General features: G+C 39.6%; 1 protein-coding gene across 3 annotated transcripts in view; it reads left to right on the top strand.

The window, feature by feature from the left end:
- The window catches only part of CACNB2 (calcium voltage-gated channel auxiliary subunit beta 2), a 246,381-nt gene that overhangs the window by 11,026 nt on the left and 220,851 nt on the right, over window positions 1-14,504 (top strand). The window lies entirely within an intron of this gene.

Here is a 14,504-nt window from a genome sequence, read left to right as displayed (position 1 = left end):
TCAGGGTTTTCCTGCTTAAAATAGTGCTGCATGAGGCAGTGTTAACCTAGATGCTTTCCTCCCACATCCCAGTGTTATTTTAAGGCATGGGTTGGAGGGGAAATCCTTGGCAGCGTTTGTCCCCATTGCACTGATGCTGGAAGGAGCCTGTAGAAGATGGGGCAGTGGTATAGGCTTCCCTGTCCAGGTGTCTGTGTGTCTGCTTCAAAGGGAGAGATCCTGGAGCCCATGGAGATCCCAGACCAGTGTGGGTGCTTGCAGGAGAGCTCGTTCTGACCAGCAGAGGGTGGCTGGAAGTGTATCCAGAGCCCAGGGTGGCTCTGCTGCTACTGAGACTGTGCTTCTGAGGAGGGAGGATGTGTGTCAATGGACATGTGGTTGACAGCTAGGAGAGCAGAAATGGTACCCAGAGCACCAAAGGGGCTGAGCCTGTGCAGGCTGAAACACAGCTCTTCATGCCCAGCTGATTCAAACCATGGTATCTTCAATGCACACTCTGCCATCTCTTTCAGAGAGGTTCTGGAATTTGGGAACTTTCATAGCAGAGTTTTGGGGGCTTTTTTACCATAAGCAGGCATCACAGCTCCTTCTCTACTGGCTTGTTCTGCATGTTCCTTCACCCCAAATTATTTAATGACTCCATTGATGTTGCATTGATTGTATCAGTACACATCTCCTGTTTACAAAATTCTTTGACTTTGTCCTGCTGCGATTGTATTGCTAGGTTTTGTGGTAGGCTGTGGATTTGATAAAGCCCTTATTACATTTCAGTATCTGTTGGGCATAGACATGAAATATTAATTGATCATGGGAATTTTCAGTGGCAGTATACTATGTCAAGATGGAAACCCTGGTTCAAGTATATTACTTGTTTGGGACATTTTGTCCTGTCTTAAAATACTGTGAGTCTAAGTAGTGTTTGAGAGTAGCAACAGGATCTCCCAGTTCCAAGGAATCTTTGTAAGGAATTCTGTGTTGCTGTTTTCCTTAGCTCCTTGTGGATGTTCAATTCAGCCTGGAACATTTTTAGCAAAGTATGAGTGTTTATTTTACACCAGCTGGCACATGCTTCTTTGCCTTTCTTGTTTACCTAAATGAAATCTGAAGTTGGTCTCAAGTATCTCCTGTTGCTCCTCTTGTCATGGTGGGGAGCAGGGCAAAGAGGATCCACAAGGATGGGGATCATCAAACCAAGTAGTGATGGTGAGGTGGGCTCCTGTAGTCATTGCAGATCCGATTGTCTCTCCAGAGTGTGAGGCATGGTTTATCAAATCTCCAGAACTACCACAGGAAGCAGGTTTGGTGAGCTGTAGACCAAGTGTGTCTGTATCTTTCTGAGGGCTTTAAAGGGAGTGTGATTTCAAGCGTAGATTTTTACAGAAGAGATTTCTGTATTTCCCTGAAATAAAATTTAGTAATTACTTGAGTGATGTAATACAAATGATTGAAAGGTGAATAGGCTTCTGTGAAAAAATCAGAGCTTTCATAGATTGCTGAAGTAAAACTCTGCTTTGAAATGGTATTGTCACTGAAGATAACAAAGGGGTTTTAATGGATAAATTAATTAACAAATAATAAATTAATAAATAATTATTGAATTAATGTTACGTGAAATTCTCCAGAGTAAGTTTTAAAAAAATCCCCACAAAACATTCCTACCAAGTAATGTCCAGGCAGAGCTGTTCATGTTGTAGCAGATGTATGAGAGAAATAAATGCCTCTCCACAGTTGCTGCTGAGATGTTTATGTCAGAGCTTGGATTCCATCTTCAGCAGGCTTTCCTGCTCTGATGCTTCTCCTGGGACAGCTTGATTTCTCTTGCACGAAGGAAGTGTTGCTACCAACATGACCAGGGTGCCCAGTGTTCCAGATATTGAACAGAATGGGGGCAGAGTTTTCTGCTGGCTCAGCTGTGCCCTTCGCAGAAACTCTCTTGCTATACATATTGTTTATCTCCGGGTATCTTGCAATATATTTTACATGGTATTAATGAACATATTTGTTTTGCAATAGCCATTTATTTGCAGGAAAAAATATAAATCCATTAATTTTGTCTTTTTCTGAGATGGATGAAAATTGCAGAAAAGCAGGGCAGACAAATGAATTTAAACTCTATAGAGTCAATTATGTACCATTAATTTCCTGTTATTTTATTTTAGTGCTGTATTTTTTGATAAAATTGAGAAATATATTCTTGCTTAAAAATGAATTTGTGGAGTTGTTTAAGGGGGGTTTTGATCTAGACATAGGACACACACAACCTGTTTGTTTCAGCAATGCTTAGGATGCCTATAGCTGCCTTTTGTTTCTCCAACGTCCTTTCTCTCCCTTGGTTCCTGTTTCCTTTTCCATTTATTTCTCAACTTCTCCTGCAACTTTTATGTGCATCTCTACAAGTACTTCCCTCTGCACTGAAGAAGGAATCCTGGGGTTGTCCTGAACATTTATCACCAGGATCTGTCTGCACTCCTCATAAGGAAGAAAGAATGTTTGCAAGGTGCTTTTTGTGATATTTAGCTGGCCTGTCCCTGGGCTGGGGGAGCTGTGAGAGGTGTGCAGGTTTTTTTCATAAGCATCGATGGAAAGTGACAGTTCCTAACACAGAAGTAAATTGTGGCTGGATAAAAGAAGACAAATATATCTAGTCCTAAGGAAATGTTATGGACATGGAAAGCAATTGAAGTATTTGGCAAGAGCAGGGATAGAGGATTCAGTCTTTTGAATCCTCAGAGCTGCTGGGCATTTAAGTCAAAGCTGCTGCAGGAGGGAGGGACCTCATGTTTATTGCTAACATTGATAAACTTTATTGTCTGGGTTTTGGTATTTCCTTAAGGACGTATGCCCCTCTTGCTCCAATATATATACCCAGCAACTTTCCTGCTATGCATACCACATGCTACAGTAATAAAAATAATGCCAACTTTGTACTCTCTCCTTCAAATGAAACTAAATAACGTTCAAATTGCTTGAAAACTCCTGCTTTTGTGTAAGAAGAATGAAATGTGGTCTGCACAGCCCTCTGTGCCATGATCTTTTCCATTTAAATCTGTTGTGTGGAGTGCTGAAATAGAGCAATCTATCCAGTATTGTTTCTGATGTGTATAAAAGAAGACTTAAACTGCAGCAAGAGCATCTGTCTATAATATACAAATTAAACCCCCATTATTTTCAGTCCAGTTAGAGCTCATTTGTGCTGTGAATTTTATGTATTGATATAGATTTTTATTATAATTTTTAATTGTGACACTATAATGAGACTTTAGTAGAATGTTTGGATCATGTTCTATTTGTTTGTTACAAAAAAAAAGTTTGTTTAGTTTTGTCTCCAGCATGTTATTGATGATATTTGAGCTTAAAAAAATAACAACAATTTGGCCTTCTTTTTATTTGCTAGCAACTACTGCTTGTCTTCTCAATAGCAGGAGAGAGAAATTTTTTCCTCTCTGTTTTCTTGTGAAGTTGTATTGGCAATTAAGCTGTGTATCTGGAAAGCAGAAGCATCATTGCACAGCAATCAGCTCGTAACTGAATGTAATAATGTCTTTAGGGAACCAAAGGACATTGTGTTATATAGTTTTCATCATCTTTTTTGAGCTTTGGAGTGATAAGCAGCTTGTTCTTAGGGTTAGTTATGAAAGACTGAATAGATTTGAGCTCTAGTTGTTGCCATTTTGACTGATGCTTGGTAATGATTTTGTTCCCAAGGGTTTCTTCAAAATACAGATCAGACAACATGTTTTGCACACGACACTATGGCACTTCCCAGGAACATTATTTTAGGCAAATTGCATGTTCTGGTAGCATTACATATTTTGTAGTTGTGCTTCTGGACCCGTCTTTGTCAAGGTTTTATTTTGAACTGTAATGATTAATCAGAGAGGCAGGCCAAGTTGTTGGGATTTTTATGTATTGCAAAGGCAGATTAGATTGTGAAATAGGCTGTTGTCTATGGACTGGCTTACAGAAATATTTAAGGTTTTACAAATCTGTTTTTTTTCCTTTAAATATTGGCTTGATGCCTGTTGTACTGTATTCACTCAAAAACACAGCTATAAATAATTATGTAGGGAATTCATTATTCTTCTGCTTTCCTCTAAGGACTTTTGCCTAGCTGTGTAATTACCTATTGAATTTTATGAATGGTAAAACTAAGATTTGCTCTAAAAACCAATTTGAAAATATTGACTTAGTTTTGCTCATAAACATGCCTCTTAATCTTGATTTCACCAGAGAACTGGGCCCTGTCAGAAGTGTATTCCTCTTTTTTTAATTGCATTTTTTTTTCCAGATGTAGAGCTTAGCTTTCATTTTTAATTTGTTTCCCTTTTTCATTAGGGGAAGAGCTTATGTATTCAGCTCATAGATGCAGCCTGCCAGTGAGGCTCTGCATTTACAGGCTGAGCCACAAAGAACTGGTGTAGAGTGGGCAAAGATCTTCGCTTTGGTCTTCATGCCCAGTACTAACAATCTTAGGCTAAAAACCTGCCTGTATTTAACCTGCTAGGACTATTCCTGCTTCTTGAAGACTATATGTGAACAAGATTGTGGGTAGCCAGAAGATCTAAATAAATAATTACAAATAGGGCTCATTTGCCTATCAATATATTCTTACGTCCTTTGTGGGCTTCAAATTATGAGACATGTTTTGCTTGTAGGGAGAAAAAGGAGCTTTGCAGACTTGCCATTATCTTTTACCCATAAAAAAAATGAAGTATGTGAGGCACTTTTAGAGGTATTGTGCAAATACTGATTGTAATACATAAAAATATGTACCTGCTGCTCAGCTCAATTTTCTCATCTCTTGTTTCTGATGCAAATGTCTGGAGTTGTTCTGTTAGATTTTTTCTGGTCTTTTTCTGCAGATTTCACTGAAAGCCACATCAGTAATGCCTGTGGCCTGTGCTTGCTATTGTGGTTGCATTGAAGGCTTACACCAAGTGATAAATTCTAGAAAGTCTGCTTATTTCAAACACATTAAAACTGGTATTTCATGGGGAATTGATACAATTGGGGTGCCCTGTGTTTTTCACCATATATTTTAAGTTATTAAAAGAAATGCATTGCACTTGGATAAAGCCAACTTACAGCGAGGTTGGCATGGGGAATATGATGTGTGTACTGCTCTGTTCTTCTGGTGATAGTGGGAGCTACCAAACTTCCCTCTGAAGGCCAGTGTGTGACTTCAAATCCTGGGCAGGGAGTGTAGCTTCAGGGTGACCTGCTGTTTGTACTGAGCAATGTGAATCAGCTCTTAGTCAAATCCACTGAGACTGCCTGTGTTGTGTTACTGCTCCAGGAGCAGTACTGGCATGGGAAAGCAGCTGTTTTTTATGTACTTCTTGTTGTATGAAGTATACCAAGTTCACAGCAGGGTGAGGAACTTAGAGCAGTGCAGGTATTCTTAGGAATATGTCTGTTCAGCTGTTGATGTAGAGTTTCATTTATGGCTCATAAGTGAATAAGTAAATTGTTCTTAGTTCCTCAGTTGTGGTAAAAAGCAGTTGGATGGGGAGTGGAGGAAGGGAGTGGGGAGAAAGGGACTCTTTTAGAAGAGGTCTGGGTTGGGAGCATGGGGCTGGAGGAAGGGAGTGGGGAGAAAGGGACTTTCCCTTCTGATGGCACTTGTGGAGCTGCAGACATGGGGGAAAAAAAATCACATTAGGCTCATTGAGCTATAGATTTCCTCATCTGAAAGTAGGAGTTTGAAAAGTCTCCTTTTTTGGCCTGGAGAGAATAGAACAGATGCCCCTATAAAGCATGGGATTTTGGCAGGCATGACTGGAGGGGAGATGGCTGAGAAAAAGCTGTCAGAAAGGAAGTTCATTTGTGGACTTCAGTTCTTTCATGGGCCCTTTTTTGCCTCGAATGGTTTCTAAGAATAGAAGTCAAAATGCTGCCATGTGTTTAAAAAAAAAACCCCACACCCTCTAACCAAAACAAACAGGCAAAACATCTTAATGCTCTTCTGACATGTCCGTTTATGCTTCTTGCAGCAGGGAAAGGGAAAATTATGTGGGGGGAACAACTAAACGTAATTCTTTATAAAAACAGAAGGGTAGGAGCTCTCTTTATAGCCTTGGATGGGTGTACATGTTTGATGTTACTCTGCATGCAGCTGAAGTCAACACATCCTTTTCCAAGGAGCAGTGGAAATTTGAAGGTGGGGCTCATACCTGGTGTCTGCTGAGATGATTGCCAGCATTGCTTTGGAGCTTGCTAAGATGATGGGTGGGTGTTGAGAGGTGTCTGAGAGGTCAGACGTGGCCTGCTGCGAGAGAGCAAGGGAGATGCAAGCTCTGAAGGGGGGTGGGTGGCATCCCTGGGTTTGGCGGCAGCTGCTGAACCTCCTTTGGCATTGCCATTGCTGTTGGCTATGTGCTTGTCTGGTTCTGTCAGGGAGAGGAGGAATGGGGCTTCCCAGTCGCTTGGTGTCTGCCACAACCATTGCTCAGTCACGCTTGGCAGCATCAGATCTGACATTTTGTACTGAGGCCTTCAAAAGGTGAGGCAGGAATCGTGCTTGGCTGAGCCAGGGGGGTTCTGCAGGTGACAGAGCTGCCTCCCTGCAAGGAGGGCCAGGAGGAGGAGGCAGGGGCTCATTGTTCGGGCAGGCAGAGGTGAGAGGGGGTTTTAAGCATTTAGCGAAACTGGTGAAGCATTTTTGGTAAAGATGCAGTTGGAGATTCTTCTGTCATAGTGGATGGCATATGGAATGAGAAGAAAGCCTAAACTGGGTTAGGCTTAAGCCTTTGTCTTTGGCCAAATACCTTTACAGCTGCTTATTGCTCTCTGACTGCATCCATCTTTCAGCTTTGTTCTAATCAAAGTGGGCTTTGCAAGAGCTGAACCTCTCAAAAGCCCTAGAGCTGAGCTGGGAACCTCCCTGCCTGTATTTTCTGCTCCCTTGTGTGGGATATAGCAGTTTTTCCTTTTTCCAGTGGAAAAACCATGCAGTTGTAAACAGTTAGGATCAAAATAAGGAATGGAATTGAATGAGAATCAAGTGTTTTGTTTCATTTTGTCCCCTGCTTCTCCCAGAAAATTCAGTGTGGTTTCTAGTTCTTGTGTGCAGCATTGTCTATAAATTTGTGGTGAGATGCAAGGTTTATTATGTGCTATCATAGATGTCTTATAGTAAGTACATACAAAAGACATACAAATACATACAAAATATCTGCAATGGAAGAAGGTTTCCAATGCATATATTTAATTATACTGAATGCAGAGACTGTAAGAATAAATGCAGTATTTTTACAACTTTTACATATGGGCCTATCTATCTAGCAGGAAATTTTTTTAACAAGGCCTTAAAATATGGGAGTTCTTTTTAGAAATAACATGTTTTAATTCACTTGCAAAATTCAGTTTATAATTACATTTAAGTGTATCATAAACAATTGTTTAGTTCCTGAAGCGTTTTCTGTAATTTTCAATATTGCATTGATTTTCAGGGCTTGCATTTATGCTGTGTGGTTTTGATTGGGAACAAAACACCTAACACAAGGGAACAGTTTGATCCTCTGTAAAGCAAATGTCATCTTCTGCTCCAAAATGCAGGCAGATTCCTAGGAAAATAACTGCTGTTTGGCCAATGTGCAGCAAGCTGCTTCAGTTTCTCTCCATCGTGAAGATGAACTGCTCCCAGTTGCTGGCAGGGCTCAGGGAGTAAAGAAAGATCCTTTACAATTAGCCAGGGGGATTTACTGATCTTTTGTTTTTCACAATACTCCACCAGTACATTCCTGCTTCAACTCAGGAGTGCTTAGTTTTGTCCCTCACTAAATAGATACACTGCAAAATATACATGCCATTTCTGTTTAGTTAGTCACAAAATTGCTAGTTTTATGGACAGTTGAAGCAGAGAGCTGTCTTCTCTTGGGCTATGTGTTTAGACAATATTTCCAGGGCTGATTACATGTTCCTGTATACTTGAATGTTGCTTTTTTTGTGTGATCTCACTCAGACTTTACTGGAATACTAGGTTCATTGAAAAGATTTATGCTCCAGTACTTTTTAAATTAATTGTAAATATTTTCAGGAATTTAAAATAATTTTTTTTTTTTGTTATCAAATTGTAGAGTGACATCTATGTGAGCACAGTTTAGTGAGTGTTGTTTCCACTGATGGTCACATAATATTTTAGTTCCTGAATATGAAAAAGAGTAGAACCTTAAGCAAATATACGTATATAAAAACACTTCTTTTAAAATCTGATATTGTAGAATATATGAGTTCTTTTTCCTCTGCTAAAGGAAATAAGTAATTAATAATACTCTTGAGATGTGCAGTATTAATTCTAAGCACCATATAAATCTGTAGTCCACTATGTGTTAAATGGTTTTAATCAGATAGTTTACTAATAGGATAATCAGGTCTTGGATAGGAAAGTGAAATAATTCTGGCCAGCAGGCAGGGAGCTGAAAGAGGGAAGGATGGATGAAATGAAAAATGCCCAAGAAAGATGAAGTGAAAAAGGAGAAATATAATTATACATGCTTTTGATATTCTTCCTCCTGTTGTCTCCACCGGTGTTTCCAAGTTTTCAGTTGCTTTGCAGATTGAACCTGGGGAGTCTATTGCAGGATGAAATGTAGCCTTCTCTTTTATGCCAAATTACCTTTAATTGCTATGACTTTTATGTTAGAAATATAGCTTTAAGCCATGGTTATCAAATGGCTCTCAAAATTATCCTTATCAGGTCCTGCTTTTGCAGGGACTGAGCTGAAGGCAGGCATCATTGCTCCTGTAGAAACAGTGAAGCACAGCTAGTTGGGTTTATTTTTCCTACAAATGGAGGAAAGTATAGCATATGTTCAGTAATCTCCCCTTGCTACTTTTCTAAAAATATGTTATTGCATATATGTAGTTCTCTGAAGAAATCCATCACTTTGTCCAACTTCTTTGACCTTATTTATTTTTCAGGAATCCTTTTGAAAACAGTAATGTGTCAAGGAAATGTTTGTTTACAATAGGGAAAGATTAAAGACTATTTCAGCCTTGTCCTTGAAATAATTGCTGAGAAAATGGCCAGAGTTAGTAATAGAGTTTAATCAGGAGTTGGTTGGTGTTAGACACCTCTTTCCAAGATTAGCTTCAATTTATCCATCATCTGCCGTTTAAACTGAAATGGGAAAAGGATACGTTCCTAAACTGCTTGTGTTGTTAAATAAAATGCTGAAATAATATGTTAAAGTTAAATTTCCCATCATTAGGAGAAGTGATGTTTGCTCAAACTCCATAAACAGTTTGAAGATATTAAAGGTCAAAATATGTAAAATCTTCATGTTCCTGTTATAATCTGAGAAAAGTGAACAGTATTAAAATGCTATTACAGACATTGCGAAGAAATGAAAGCATATCAATAGATTTAAACAATTATGTTGTTACTATACTTTGAAATCTGAGTGTAGAAAATTAGTCAACACTTTACACAGTAAATAAGTGTGATGATAAATTATGGTGTTGAGATAAAGCCTTGGAATGAGATGACACAGCCAAGTGAAAGAGAGACAGCATCATTTTGAGGCCCAAGAAGCAGTGATTCATTGGAGATAGTCTGGAAGAATTGGCAGTGTGCCACGTGTTTTTTTTTTTTTATGGAAATAACTTAACTCTGGAAGGTTGAAGATTTTTTTTCTAGTGTTACTGATAAACTGCTCATAAACAAGAGCTACTTAGAACGATACTTGAATTTTTTGCACAGTTCTCAGCCTCCATATGATAGTTATTTATTTTAGAAAGATTCCTGGCTGTTTGAAGCACATAGGAGTGCCACATTTTATCATTCTTGCAAATTTTTCCTACTCAGAGTTCAACTCACAACTTACTTAATTTGGTTCTGTAATATGCCTAAAAGTCAATGTGATATGATCCTGTTTAGCACAGCATTTGGGGTTTAACCTGGTATTTCTTCTGTGAGAAATCTGCTCTCTACTGTGGCAAAGTTCATTACATCAGCCCAGAGCTCAGTCCTTACACTCAGAAAATCCTTTGGTCTCCTGTGACATGTGATGTCCTGCTCTCTTTGTTAACCTACACCCTGTATTTTCTCTTAAAGCAGGGTCAGCTAAACCTAGGGTATTTCCATCATGCATCAAGTGTATATCATTTGGAGAATGTCCTATTAGTTCTTAAATTTTTGGAAGGGTAAATGGAGCCCAAAACCACTGGAAAATGTGTATTTTTGATACCACATCCCCTGCTCATAACTCTAGCTATGGTTGTTTGATTGTTAATGTGGCAAAGCACTTGTGGGTTGCTTGCATTTAGCGTGGAGTTACTAATAGCCAGGGGAAATAAAGAGATGAAATAATAATGAAAACCACTGTTCCAGTGTTTGCTTCATTAAATAAAAGAGAGAAAGTTCATCCATGGGAACAAGCATACGATGTCACGATTTTGGGAGACGTGTGTATCATTTGTCCTTTTATCAACACTGTAAAACAAAAGCCCCAGCCCCAGTTCTGAAGGGAGTCTTTGCTGATGGTTCCCTTGGGGTTGCTCTGAAATGAATCTCCTTGTACTGTGCTTATGACTAAAGACTGCAGCATATTGGTCAGAGGGTGGCATTGATCTTTTCTGTTTTTCTAATTTTCGTGCTGTAAAGTACTGACCTGTTTAGACTTGCCAGTGCTGTTGGTTCTGCAGGCTGTTTGCAAGTAAAGACAGACCTTGGCCAGATTAAATTATTATCTCTGCTGTTTCCATGACAGCTTTAATTTTCCCCCATTGGAAAATCTGTAGTCATCTTAAAATACTGGATCAATTTACCCATCCAAAAAGAAGAGCCCTTGATTTAGACATCAAATGACCTCCTCTTATTGCCTGAATATTTGGTAGATGGACTTGGGGGAAATCCTAATCCTAGGTTGTAAAAAATTTAAATAGAAAGTTTCTAGGCAGACTTGGCAGCATACATAAGATTTTATTTTTCATGTTAGGAAAGTTCACTGTATTTATAAGACTGGCATTATTCATGGTTTTTCAGAACATATGCTTGAAGTCAAGCAGCTGCAACTAACAGTTAATCTGGCAAACATTTACCTCTGCTTGCTCTGAATACCACTCAGGGATTTTCCTCTGCTAGCTCTTTATAATGGTTTTTGAAAGGTCTTACCAATGTGGTACTGCCATCTGTTGAACAGGACCTTAACTTGGTCTTCTTTGTACTAATGGACTTTCCTTTCAAGTCCGTTTAACTGTGTATGCATAACAAAATTTTTCTGTGAAAGTGGTATTTAAGTGGTCATTCAAGAGTTGGAAATACAGTTTTCCTTGTATTTCCAGGAAGACAGGATTTGCCTGAAAATGCATCATCAGTTTTATTACATAAGTTATCCCCAAAACAGAACACCATGAAAATCTGAAATGTGTATAAACCCCATCTCTGCCAATCTGGGAAAGTGTTTTTCATTGCCTTGCCCTTGTTTGACAGGAATATTGTCAGCCCTGGGGGCAGGGAGGCACCGTGAGACAAAAGGGTGAGCTGCTGGAGAGCCATTTGCCAATGCTGCAGCTCCCAAACTGTGCTTGTGCTGCTTTGCTGGGCCAGTGAGGCTGCACAGCCTGCTCAGCTGGTGGAGAGGGGGGGTTTGGATGCTTTGTCCCAGCAGGAGTCCTCTCCAGCCCCAGGTGGTGTTGCTTGAGTGCTGCTTTGGGTCAAGTGCTGCATCCTCCTTCAGAGGACTATAGGAATGGTCCTGTTTTTTTTTCCCTATACACAGAACAGCCCCTGTTTGAATCATGCCAAAAGCCATCAAACTTGGATGCCATAGTCACTCTGGTTTTGCCCCCACTGTGGGAAGCCCCTAGGTTGGGAGCACACCCCATGTGCAGCATGGCAAGCAGAGATGCACATGAACACCGTTGCCTTTTCCCTCATCCTGCGGTTTCCCTGGAAGCAAGGAGTTTACAACCTGCTGTGTGTTCCAGAAGTTTCTGAGTTTGGGCAATGGCTGGACCATTTTCTCCCTGTGGCTGCTGGACATTTCTCCCACACACTGACACCTGTCTTGTTGGCATGGGTGTCCCCAGCTGCTAACAGGGGACTCTAAATCCTGTTTCGAAAGAATGTTTTAATGAAAAATGTACTGGAAATTGTGATGTCAGCATATGTTAAGTATGAGATAGGTCAGGATGCAGACAGAAATGGAAATGAAGGTAATGTGTCAGCACAGAGAAGAATTCCCAGCCTTTGTAAGCAGAAAACCCAGAATACCAGGGTAAACAATGGGAAATTTTCCCACTGTGGCTACAGACTTTTTACAGGCCCCATTTGCTGTATAGGATATTCTGGGGATTTCAGAATAGAACCAATTTATCAGATTGCTAGCAGTCTGTTGTTTGTTAGGTCTCTAGGCACCATAAATGAGGGTGACTGAGGCATTTGGCTAAATGTTGTTTCCTCCTTATATGGTATATCATTGCCATTTAGGAGAGTAACTATTAATTACTATCCACTTATGCAAACTTGTCTGATTTTTCATGAGAAGATAGGGTACAATTTGAACTATTCTATTTTAGAATCTTTATTTCCTTGCTTTTATCCTGATTTTCTTAGAATAAAGGGAGAACCTGGTACATAGTCTCTGTTGCTTAGCTCATTTTCCTTGCCTCCAGTGGATGCTGTTGGCATTTAGCAGGGAGGAAAGTACTTTTGGAGCTCATCTGAGCTATCAGCATTCTTGTGTGTGCTTGATGCTTATGGAGACAGACCATCTCTTCCTGAAGTTGATTTATATTGCCTAAATTGGTCTTCTGCTCTGGAATACTCTCCAGAAGAAGGAATTTAGTCCCACTGGGTGCAGGGGGGACATCAGGGAACTGGCTTTCTCCTTTATCTGCCTGTGGTTGGTTGCTGTGAACAGTCTCTTTTGCTCATACCTGTGTCTGATGCTCAGTCTTTCTTCTTGCCTGATGTTTCTGGAGCTGTTTAGCATTTATAGCACCTGTTCAGCTCTTGAACACAGATTCAGCACACATTGCTATAGTGTTTTCTGTGTCTGTACATCTTATTTCAATGGAAACCTTTTGCATTTGTTCTAATCATATGTTCTGATACCTGTGGGGTGTAGAATACAGCAGCACGTGAGCTGTTTTTAATTGTATTGCTGTTCTGCATTTAGGAGTGACTCATTGCTTTGGAGACTGAGTTGATGAAAATTTTGCGCATCACATTAATCTAATACTGTAATTCCTGAGAAACATTACACTGAGAAAGCCCATTGTTCAGATGGTGCTCGTTTACTCTGTGGAATAGTACTATGGTCTTCATGAAACCATCCTAGGTGTAATTTTCTAGCAAATAAAAATAGAGCACAAGGACCATAGAGAAACCAAAAAAATGATGCCTTGTAACTCAGACCTCAGGGAAAATTGGATCAAGAGTTTTAAGAGGCTTCAGTTTCATTCTGTTAGTCATATGATTCATTGTTATTAATATCAACCTTGAAGCTTTTCTGAACAGTGACATTTTTCTTTCTCTTTCTATATAAATCTAGTAGATTGATGACAACCACCTGATTGACCAAGAGATTGGTTTTAAAACTATTTTGAAGCTCTTTTTTTAGGTACTGGTACTCCATAAAGGGACAGAATAACAATAAAAAAAGGAAAACCTTATGCATCTTTGCTCCCCTTTATGATTCTCATTGAGACAAAATTTTTAATGCAGAACATAGCTAAGTGAGCTACTTCTAAAATTTTTAGAACTAAATCTATTGTCTTCTTGTTTCACTATTTGTTTTTACTTTGTCTTGGAATACAGTGTCTCGTGTCTTCCCTGCTTCCCTCCCCCTCCCAAAAAGCCCAGCCTCAAAAGAGCTAATGAAGGGTCCTTACAATCCATTTTTGCATATAAGAAGTTTTGAAGGTGAGGAGAAACTGAAAATAATGTTTGATGTGGCAAACAATCATTCCCAATATTAATTGTGATGGAATGTGTGTATTGTAGGAATGACAAGCAAAAAAGTAGGAAACAAAAACAGTGGAGAGAGACCTGGAAAACATATGATCATAGTCAATCTTCAACCTCCCACTTCAAAGACAGTAACACCAGGTCAGCTTTGGGGCTGCTTTCTGGGATCTGGGCAGCCCAACTCCACATGAGCTTGGAGAGCTCCTGTCTGGAGCAAAAGCTTGGTGTTTGCTGTAACCTCCTTCAGGATAAGTGTCAGTGTTTGCAGCCTTTTTGTATCTTCTGGGAGAAATATTTTTGGTGTAGTAAAGTTGCTATGGTAATATACTAAGAATGAAAATTCTGAATGTGGTAAAATGTTTGGACAGTTCTTAAGCCACACTCCCTGGTTGTAATTTTTTTAGTACTGTAAGAAGACAGCATGATGAATTACATATGCAAGTGAAGCTGAGCTTTGCTTTCTTTAATCCACAGGATGAGTGTGTATGTGTGTACTTGCTTTATTTTCTTTTTGTCTGGAGGACATAAGAGTAGTATTGCCCTGAAGTTGTGGGCAGACTGGTGGGGACCTGATGTGTGAATTTACCCT

The sequence above is a fragment of the Serinus canaria genome, chromosome 2 (assembly GCF_022539315.1).
Source record: "Serinus canaria isolate serCan28SL12 chromosome 2, serCan2020, whole genome shotgun sequence".
In the NCBI taxonomy this organism is placed as follows: domain Eukaryota; kingdom Metazoa; phylum Chordata; class Aves; order Passeriformes; family Fringillidae; genus Serinus; species Serinus canaria.
The sequence above is the reverse complement of the archived record's forward strand: the minus strand, read 5'-3'. Positions and strand labels throughout refer to the sequence as shown.